The sequence below is a fragment of the Dermacentor andersoni genome, unplaced genomic scaffold (assembly GCF_023375885.2).
Source record: "Dermacentor andersoni unplaced genomic scaffold, qqDerAnde1_hic_scaffold ctg00000039.1, whole genome shotgun sequence".
NCBI classification, from domain to species: Eukaryota; Metazoa; Arthropoda; class Arachnida; order Ixodida; family Ixodidae; genus Dermacentor; species Dermacentor andersoni.
The window spans coordinates 3,172,275-3,183,404 of NW_027314752.1; the positions used below are offsets into that span (position 1 = coordinate 3,172,275).

At 43.4% G+C, this 11,130-nt stretch overlaps 1 pseudogene; it reads right to left on the reverse strand.

The window, feature by feature from the left end:
* Positions 1-1,079: 1,079 nt before the first annotated feature.
* On the reverse strand, positions 1,080-10,067 carry LOC129383525 (uncharacterized; annotated as a pseudogene).
* Between the last annotated feature and the right edge of the window lie 1,063 nt (positions 10,068-11,130).

Sequence of the window (11,130 nt, forward strand, 5' to 3'; positions counted from 1 at the left end):
GATTAGCATATTTTGCTTTTCGTTCTTTACTTGGCAAATATTTTTGAAACAGGGGCTTGTAAATTTCCTTGGTGGGGTTACTATCTGATTATTTCTGCCTAATTTCTCGCAGGGGTGCTAAGTGCTGACAGATTTGTTGTTGCTGCGTGCAAGGCATGAAACGTAGCCATTTCGTAGATTGTAATACCTTGTAGCAAAGATCACTAGTAACTTGCTTACTCTTGTGGACAGTCATAAAACATTCAGCTTCGACCATTCGTGTGCTATTGGTGTAGTCCGTCATTTATTGTGCATATATGGTGCACATATATTCAAATGTGCGCCCAATCACTTACTGTCACGTTGGCAATACAGTGGGCGTTAAGGTTCTGTACCAGTTGGGGTAGATGTGTGCAGATACTGTGTGCGAAAGGTACTATGGCGCTACTCCATTTGCCATTGTTTAACAAGCGGTACTTATTCTCGCTGAAGGTCCGGGGCCAAAGCCTTTTCTTTAAAGGTTGGAGATACAATACTCGCAGATGAGCAAGTTTCTGTGTTCTCAAGGAAATACATACAATTTAAAGTGCTCGTAACACATACGGACAGTTGCAGCAATGGTCCACGAACTTACCTACAAAGATTCATTCCAATCCTTAATATGCCAGTCATTATTCTTGCAGCCAACTACTGAACGTCTTCAGTACAACATTATTGGAGCACAGTGCTTTAGCGAAAACTCAGTTGCATCTCCGCCAATCGATCATAATGAAGCAAGGTAGAAGTGGTCATGGTTTCGTATTCATGCACTGTCACTGAGGTGAGTTGCTGCCAAAGACGCCATGTCGATTCTCTAAGACAAACTGCTCCACGACAAAGGTCAGTACGATCACAGTCTGCAGCAGGGAACGGCGATGCGTTTTGGTTATCACCTATCTTAAGTAGAGCCCCTAACTTCGTGCGGTGGAAAATTTGAAATTCTGCAAATTGAGATAGAGGAATCTGCAAAATTCCACAGGAACATTGAACCGACATAAGGTACACATAACAGCTTATTTATTAAGAACTTTCAGACTCCAAACATACTTGCATATTTTAAACTAAAGGAAGCTGTCGTGGCTGAGCATCAGATGATGCTTTGTACTCTCTTCACTAAGAGAATGGCGCTCGTGGGACACAATGTCACCATAGCGACCGAATAATCTTTCTGCGTCAACAGAGTTGATGGGCATTGACAGGTATTTAAGGGCAATGGAAGAAAGCCTAGGAGTGAGCGGTTCCATCGCTGCCCAGAAAGCCAGAACATCCAAAATCCACACCTGGATTTTCTTCTTTAAAAATAAACGGCGCTAAGTCCCTGTCACTAGACTTGAGTTCTTCGACAGACTTGAGGTACACTTGCCATTCAGCAGCTAGCGCTGGTGACTCTTTCCCAAGTGCAGGCACACCTGCAAACTCTGACCTCTTCTCTGAGAGACTCCAAACTTGCAGAGGATGCAACCACCTCACACTCTTGAACTTCCATGAGTCAGATTTCTCCAAATATACTAGCGCTTTGCTAGCTGCTTTACTCATGGCAGCCTTTATTTTGTTTGCAATCCGATGGGCCTCATCATGTGCAATGTTTTATTTCTTCAGTTGTGTTTCAAAATCTTCCTCTGCAGCTCCTTCCAAATATCCCCAGAGTACAAATAAAGCATTGAACGCTTTATGACAGGCTACACGCTGACCCTCAGCTGCTTTCAGCAGGCTGGCAACTTTTTTACCAAATACTGCAATGCATCGAATGCTGTACTTAAGCTTAGTTGAAGACTCATTCAAAAGTTCCAGAAGAGAATCAACGCATGCAGTTTCTCCATACCTTTCATGAACTTGCCTTAGCAAAGAAGGATAGTACTCAAAGTATGCAGAATGCTGCTCAACAGCTTCAATCCACGAATTCCACCTACTGTTGACAGGTGCTGGAGGTGTTTTGGCACACTGAATCCCGCACTTTTCAAGATGAGATTTATAGAAAGCTCTTTCTACTCGACAGCCGGAACGCCTTCTTCATACAGGCCACAAATTTGTCCACTAAGAGAAAGGATACCTGCAATGCACTGACTTACCTTCTAGTGTTTCATCTCAAATTCACCTGATTGCTGACGACTGTGTAATTTCTACCAAAATAACTTGCAAAGAGGATGCAACCAGGCTTCAAGGTGACCTTAACGCTGTTTTTGCATGGTGCAATTCATGGTTAATGGAACTAATGTTAACAAGTGTAAATTCATGCGTGTATCTAGAACTACCAGTGAACCACCTCTGTACTCCCTTAATAACGCTCCATTTCATTTGGTAACAACTTACAAGTGCTTGGCCTTCACATCACGTCCGATGTCACTTGGAATACCCACATCTCCCATATAATAAGTAACGCTAACCGAATGCTAGGTCACTTACGACACAACTTTTTCAAAGCACCTTCTTCGTTAAAATTAATCCTTTATAAAACTCTAATATGACCTAAACTTGAGTATGATGCTTCAATCTGAGATCCAGGTCAAATAAACCTAATGCACTCACTGGAAATAGTTCAGAAAACTCTACTTGCCTTCGTATGTGTCACCCAGACTAGCTCACATTCATAAGGTCAGCATTCCATTATGCACATCCAACGTTTTTTTAGTCATTTGTACCACGCACTTGCAATGAGTGGAATCACCTTCCCGCCTCAAAGGCCACCATCGTAGATCACCAACCATTCAATGTCATAGCTAGTACTGTATAACTAGGAACCTTTTTCTTCACATTGTTCAACCTGTACTCACGAACGCCATAGCTAACTTTGTATATCTAGGTGCCATTTGTGTTTATATATATATATATATATATATATATATATATATATATATATATATATATATATATATATATATATATAATTGTCTGCTTTATTAACTCCTGTTGAATTTACCCGTTTTGCATGTAACCACTCCCCTCTATAATGCCGTAATGACGCTGAGGGTACGCTAAATAAGTAAACAAATAAATAAACACTGCAGTTGTCAACCATGTTCTGGCTTCCTGAAAGGAGTGTTCTTGCTCCAAGTACCAATGAAAGGTAGGCATTTTTTTTAGTCATGATGCAGCCGGTCAGTAAGTGGCTGAAGAACTTGCGCGCAGGATTGTTTAAAGCACCTGTAAAAATTATGAGAACCAAAAACTCAAGCAACCTTCGGAAGTAGGTTGGAGAGATGAAGTCCTTGATTGCCCGCATTTAGTGATTCCAGTGGCTTGATGCCTTGTGGTCAAGCTGACGTCGGCGATCACAAAACCCTACCAATACAAGTGCCCGAGTTTGATGGCTAGCGTTATTGACCAGAGGCCATACGACAGGATGGCATTATTGTTCACTGTGTGGAGCATGGATGTGGATTTGGCATACTGGTGATCTGCGGTCGTGGCGGGAATGATACAGCTCAGCTCCGATCACCACGAAGAGGCAGGTGCCGGTGACGCGGTTTACAACCATGAAAAAGTGACTCGTTCGAGGGCCGATGTCGCATGCCTCCGCTGACGACTGGCTGGTGCATTTCGCGCCCACGAACAAGGCTGAGTGCAGCGACTTGCTTGTTTGTTAGAAGTGACGGTGGTACCACCCCAACTGCCAAGGCGAGTCTAGGTGCACTATGAGACTGTGAAGCAGAATGATTAGGCTGACATTGGTCACTAGTGTTGTTGCCAGTCGCCAGCTTCTCCATTGCACTGGTAAACTGGTCGACTGTATCTCCTAGGCATGAATGAATGAATGAATGTTTGGTTTTTATTGGCGCAAGGGCCAGGTATGGCCAAAGAGCGCCAAACCAGTGTTGATGAATTTGCAATGTAGTTATGAGTTCAATGAGGTTGATGCGACGTGGCTGTAAAGGGGCCTTAAAAATAGTCGCTCTAGAGTGCGTAAAATCTATCTGTTACAAGATTATGTCAATGATAATGACATGTCCTATGAGAAATAAAATCCATCGTGAGAGAATGATGCATTATAAAAGATATGTGAGATGGTAAAATTACCTGGAGCACTACTGCCTCGCCAGAGCCCTTGAAACACAAGGGCCTGGAGGCATGTGCTATACAGTATGACTATCACAGCGGCATCCTCTCAAGAGAGGAAGCGCTACGAATGTATGGGACTAATAACGTGTAGGACAACATCTCTGAGGAAACCTAGGGCAGTGTTTGTATTAAAAAGCGGTTCTGGACCGAGAAACATTACAGGATGAAGAGGAATGTGTTGACGGGATGCTAAAAAAAATGTCTCCTTCTCTCAGATTCGGCTTTCCGACACTCCAGGAGAACGTGGAGCACGGTCAGCCTCACCCCGCATCTGCCACAGGTTGGAGGGTCATTTCCAGTGAGTAAAAAGTTATGGGTGCCAAATGTGTGTCCTATTCTAAGACGACAGAATAGGACATCTGTCCACCGTGATTTTATTGCAGAAGGCCAGAACCCTAACTGTGGCTTTATTACGTGCAGCTTATTATTTGTTTCCCTGTCCCACAAGTGTTGCCAGTAGTTTCGCAGTTTCCTGTGCAAGAAGGGCCTCAGATCTGTGACAGGGACTGCAGCAGTAGGATGAACAGAATACGATGCAATTGATGTGGCCATCTGGTCCGCCAGAACGTTACCTTCGATGCCCCTATGACCCGGCACCCAGCATATGATGACATGCTGGTTACATATATATGATTTACACAGGACGGAATATAGTTCATTGATTACTGAATTTTTGTGCTTACAAAATGACATCAAAGCCTTCACAGCGCTTAGGGAGTTCATATATATAACAGATTTTTTGAGTTTTGTATTCCTTATATGCTCTACAGCCGACAGTAGTGCGTAGGCCTCAGCCGTAAAGATGCTTGTTTCCGGATGCAGTACATCGGATTCCGAGAAGGATGGGCCGACGGCTGCATAGGACACCACCTCGCGTGACTTCGATGCGTCTACGTGCCGGAGAACTACGTGCCGGAATGTTTGTATTGGAGTTCCCGGAAATGCATTTGTATTTCAATCTCTGGAGCATGTTTTGTAACTTGCATGAAAGATATATAGCATTGTATCATCTGCCACTCCCAAGGAGGTGGCAGCTTAGCTGGAGGCATTAGGCGATGTTTGAGGATTGGGACATCCATTTCAACACTAAGCTCCCTCACGCGAAGTGAGAAGGGCTGTCTTACAGAGGGACGATTACGGAAGAGTGTATCACATGTCATATCGTTAAGGGTAATAAAACACGGATGTTGAGGATTAGAGTGGACTTACAGGAAATATGTTTGGCTGATGTATGTTCTCTGGAGATGGAGTGACCACTCATTTGATTCTACATACAAACTTTCAGTAGGACTTGATCTGAAAGCGCCAGTGGCCAGTTGAATTCCTAAATGGTGAACCGGATCTAGCATCTTTAGCGCGCTCGGGGCTGCAGAATGATAAATCACGGCACCGTAGTCCAATCGTGATCGAATGAGGCTTTTGTTAAGATTCATCAAACATTTTCTGTCGCTGCCCCCTGTTGTATGGGATAAGCTTTCAGTAAGTTCATTGTTTTTAAGCATTTCACCTTGAGATACTTTATGTGTGGAATAAATGTTAGCTTCGAGTCAAGTATGATACCTAAGAACTTGTGCTCTTTGTTCACAGGGATTTGCTGGCCGTACATTTTGATATTGGGATCTGCAACGAGGCCTCTCTTTCTTGCGAAAAGCACACAAGAACTTTTGTTCGGGTTCACTTTCAATCCGTTTTCGTCTGCCCATTTAGATACTTTGTTCAAGCCCTGTTGTACTTGCCTCTCACACACTGCAAGGTTGCAGGATTTGAAGCCTATTTGTATATTTTATTTATTTATTTATTTAACAATGTCCTTACAGGCCTCGTATGAGGCATTGGGTAAGGGGGGCGTTACAATAAGATTAACAGAGTATATAGAACATATAAAAACATAATAGACATACATTATTAATTGACAGTGAAAAAATATATGCCTATCTTATACAAGTATTAAAAGCATTGTACAACATAACAAGGTTTGGAGTGTACATATTAGAAAAAAACAAACGATACAGTTTCTTTAATAAACAATGAAAAAATAATGTTGCCACTCTAGTACAATGCTAAATAATACTAAAGAATACAAGAATAACAAGCGAAATGAGCTCATAAACAAGAGAGCACATAACTGAAAAAAAAAGAAAAAAGCATCGTGCACTTTATTGAAGTTACGCGGTGGAATATGAAATGATGAGCTGGCGGAATTTATCGGGATTAGTTTCGGAGACGATGAAATCAGGAAGAGCGTTCCACAATCGAATGGCACGAGGAAGCGCCGACCAGTTGAATGCATGTGTGTTCCCGTAGATGCGTGTGAAGCTGAGGTGATTATGTAATCTGCGAGACGTGAATGGTGCGACTTCAAGCCGTAAAAAAGATTTCCTATCCGCATGAACGTACTTGTGAAATAATGATATGAGTGCAAGATCGCGTCGAATACTTAGTGGCTGAAGTGAAATATCAATTTTTATTTGTGAGATGCTTGAATTGTAGGTGTAGTTACGCGAGATAAACCTGGCGGCCCTATTTTGAATTGATTCTAATAAGCTGATTAGGTTGTTATGATGGGGGGACCAGATTGGGGAGGCAAATTCGAGCTGGGGGCGAACAAACGTCTGATAAGCTAGCTTACGGATGTTAGAGGGCGAATTACGTAGGTTTCGGCGTAAGTACCCCAGTGATTTTGAAGCATTAGCACATATAGTAGTAATGTGATGGGCCCAGGAAAGGTTTGGTGCGAGATTAATGCCTAAGTATTTGTAGGAAATAGCTACAGAAATCGGTTTATTATTTACGTTATATTGGAAGGAAGAGATTGAGTGTTTACGGGTGAAAGACATTACTTTGCATTTAGACGAATTAAGATTCATTAACCAAGTGTTACACCAATCGAATATGAGATGAAGGTCGTTTTGAAGAATGAGGTGGTCATCGGGGCTGGTTATAGGGCGGTAAATAATGCAGTCGTCTGCGAATATTCGCACTCGGGATGTTAAGTTATTAGGAAGATCGTTAATGTATATTAAGAATAGTAGCGATCCAAGAACGCTACCTTGTGGCACGCCGGAAGTGACATAGGAAAGGGGCGAAGAAAGGTTGTTAACGATAGTAAATTGTCGGCGATTAGAAAGAAAGTTCCGGAGCCAAGTTAATGTCAGTGCATCCAATCTGAGTGAATTTAGCTTAGAAATTAGGCGGCAATGGGCTACGCGATCAAACGCCTTGGAAAAGTCAAGGAATATGCTATCAATCTGTACATTATGGTCCATGTCTAAATGCAGGTCAGTCGTGAATTCTAAAAGCTGTGTCTCACATGACAAACCCTTCCTGAACCCGTGCTGATTAGTGAAAAAAAAGTTGTTTGATTCCAGATGGTTGTATATATGAGAAGCTATTATATGTTCGAGCATTTTACAACAAATACACGTGAGCGAAATTGGCCGGTAGTTATCTGGTGAGTATCTGTCACCGTTTTTAAATATGGGAACTACTTTCGCAGTCTTCCAATCTGACGGGAGTGCTCCTGAAGTTAGTGACTGTTTGAGAATGTGATATAGTATTTTGCTAGAAGTCATAACGGTGTTCTTTAGTATTTTGGAATTAATCTCATCGACGCCACAAGAATTAGATAACTTAAGATTGTCTTAAGATAACTTAAGATCTACATAAACAGAATAAAAAATGGCTGGCGGTAATGAAGCACGAAGGCTTATTCTCCTAGGCATGAGAGTGAGTCTCTTGGCTCGAAGACTCTCAGAACAGTGATCAGAAGCTGTGCACAGATGAGCAATCACATGCGTTCAGCGAATGTAGCTAGCCAATCGAGACTCATCTCACTGGAACCCACCAGTACCATGCTACGAACGGCGGGAGGTGTTGCAAGAACAGCTTCTGCAAAATTGAAAGCTGGCTCTCGTTTGCAGAGTGCTAGCCCAATAATTAATGCAGCCAGTTCAGCAGTTGTAACATTTGTTGGTCGGCGAGTTCCTCGAAGAGGAGCTGTTGGCACCTACGCTGTTGTGATGGCTCGAGGCAGTGGTGTTTCAGGTCGTCCTATGCAGTGACCGCAAGTCACCTGTGGCATCGGCGATGTCGGAGGGTACTGTGGAAACGACGTGAGTGTACTCTGCTGTCTGTGAAGCGAGGCGTCAGAGTTGAAAAGGCACCTCTAGTTGTACAAACCAAATTAAGGGATTCTTGGGCCAAAAGCTGGAAACCTGAAGCTCTGCAGCAATGACAGGAGATGTAATCATGTCATCGACTCTGTCAACAAGTGTAGGAGCAGCACTGCCCATGGTTAGTGTTCGAAAATAAAATGTAATGTCCTGCGTCACCACTTGTTAGGAGCTCTCTTTAGGGTAGGCAAGGAATACACATTATGACTGCTTGAGCATGCACACTCGACTGGCTTTGTTCAATAGTAAAAGCAGGTTTGCCAAGTGGCGGTGGTGGTGCCCCAGTTGGGCAGCCGCCCAAGTTCCAAGAAAGAGCAATGGCCAATCACCTCCATCATCCTCATCATCAGTCTGGTTACGCCCACTGCAGGGCAAAGGCCTCTGCCATACTTCAACAACCCCGGTCATGTACTAATTGTGGCCATGTCGTCCCTGCAAACTTCTTAATCTCATCCACCCACCTAACTTTCTGCCACCCCATGCTACGCTTGCCTTCCCTTGGAATCCAGTCCATAACCCTTAATGACCATCGGTTATCTTCCCTCCTCGTTGTGTTCATATAGGAGGTTGTGGCCAAGTACTGCACCAGGGTGGCCAATCCTGCTCTGGTGAGGGAGTGTGTTACCAGTTCTGGTCACCAGGATCAGGCCACACTCCAGGCCTGTTTATGCAATTTTATGAACATGCGGATTTTTTTTAATCCGGTGGAAAATTGCGCAGCACCAGGATTCGAACCACAGACCTCTCGCACGCGAGGCGGGTGTTCTACCTCTATGCCACCGCTGCACTCATTCACCTCCACTGCCAGGTAAACTGGATTTCCCGAGCATGGGGCAATGACCCCCAAGGTAATGAAAACTGGATTTCCAAGAAGAGGGGACAACGAAGTGATGGATGCGCCCTACAGCATTGTTGCACATGCCTATTCCTGGTTAGTCACTACCGATGACGATGACGTGCTGTGGGATGTCGTGACTCAAACCTGTCCGAGAAATGATTCCTAACAGTGCACATGTGGTTTCTGCCTCCCTTAATAAATTAGCATATTGATAAAGCAAATTATATTTTGTTTGTAGTATCCTTACCTGCATTAAACAATTCTGTTTTAATTTTGTTCAGCCTAGACACAGGGGTCGACTGACATTCTGCATAGATCTCTATTCGCGTTCATACACAAGTACACCGCTTTAAGCATAACTAAGAATTGGCTCACGGATGTAACATTATCACAGAGCAATCTCACGCCTGCAAGAACGTCAAGTCATGAGGGCTCTGGATTAAACTCTGCCATCTTAGTTGCTTCAATGTGATCAGCACAGCATTATTTCTGCATTTTGCCCAATAGGTATGCAGACAAGGCTCGCAAATCTGCTAATTTGTCCTCAGCAGCAGAATGTCACACGTACTTTAGCAATCAAATTTTCAAAAGATGAAGTGCCAACAGTAGAAGGCGCTTTCTGCATCTTGTCCTGTCCTTGGTCCTTCCTAGTGTGCCATCACTCTTGGTACTTCATCTTTCAAAAAGCTATGCACAAACTAGCCACACAACGCGTTTTACTGCAACCACTTTAGCAAGCGATACGAAGCTACTCAGACTTGGCCATTCACAGCGCTCACGCACGCAAGCAAATGTAAGAGAAGTGCCAGTCACTGCCCACCTGAGGTGGAGATTAACTGCTCCAGAGTCTCCGTAGTCTGCACGCTCCTAGACTTGCTCCATGCTTTGAAGCAAATCCCAACAGACTTGTCAGCCAGAGGCAAGCTGCACTGCATGCCAACCTCGACCTGACCGATAACCTTGGAAGGGGTGTGGCATTCCATTTTGGCAGGGACGCTTTAAGCTAGGCTCTTCGCATTTGTGAAGCCTGCAGGAAATAATTGGGGTGATTGCAGTCCTGTTACGGTATCGAAAAGAGGTAAATACAACAACAGAATAAATGCAGAGGCACCTTAAAATGCGTAGCCATGGAATACAATATAACCCTTTTGGTTCAGTGTTCCTAAAAGGCTACAGGTGGTAATCCACATTGTTTACGCTAAAGCAAAGCAACCTCTTTTCTGTGGAAGGCTTACGACAGTAGAGCATATCTCAGACACTTTTTCACATAATATATTTTTAAAGCTATTGGTGTAGTCCAACCAATCAAAAATTACTGCAAGTTCCTAGGGTCATTGCCATCGACCTACTTATTGCCTGCTGTAAGTTTCCCATGTCTTGTGCCAGCTGATACCATTCTGCGCTTGCAAAATTTTTATTTCATCACACTACCTAGTTGTCTGCTGTCTACAATGATATGCCAGTTCCATTGGTACCCATACTGCAACGCTTGTAGAGCATTGGTTACTTGCCCTACACCTAACATTGATTGCGATAATTCATTTTTAATGCAATCACGTTGTGTCACCTGCACACGCGTGACTCCGGAAATATGAGGCCGCAACCGTTTAGAAATCGCACCATGTTGCGTTACCAATAGCGATCAAGAAAACACTTCTAGCGTGGACAAATCAAAGAAGTTTTTAGGCATGTAACATTTACGGAATGAGCTGCAATAACTTCCGAAGCTCGCTGCTGACTGTACCTACTGAGATGCCCCGTTCTGCTATCAAAGCGAGCGCATCGTGCACGTTATTATCATTTGAAACATGAATAGTAGTATGGGCTCTGTACCACAGCGAAAAAAAAGTAATAATTGTATTGCGAAAGGAGAAGAAAATATGAAGAGAGAGTTTACAGTATCACGCACATCATAAGAAAAACAACGTCACGACAACAGTAAAAAAGTTCACAATACAGTTCAACATGTAAAAAAGGGTCGTAGTTCGCACCCAGCTATTTCCTCCCCATTTGCACTTATGTTAGTTTTCGCAGCTTTTCGTTTGT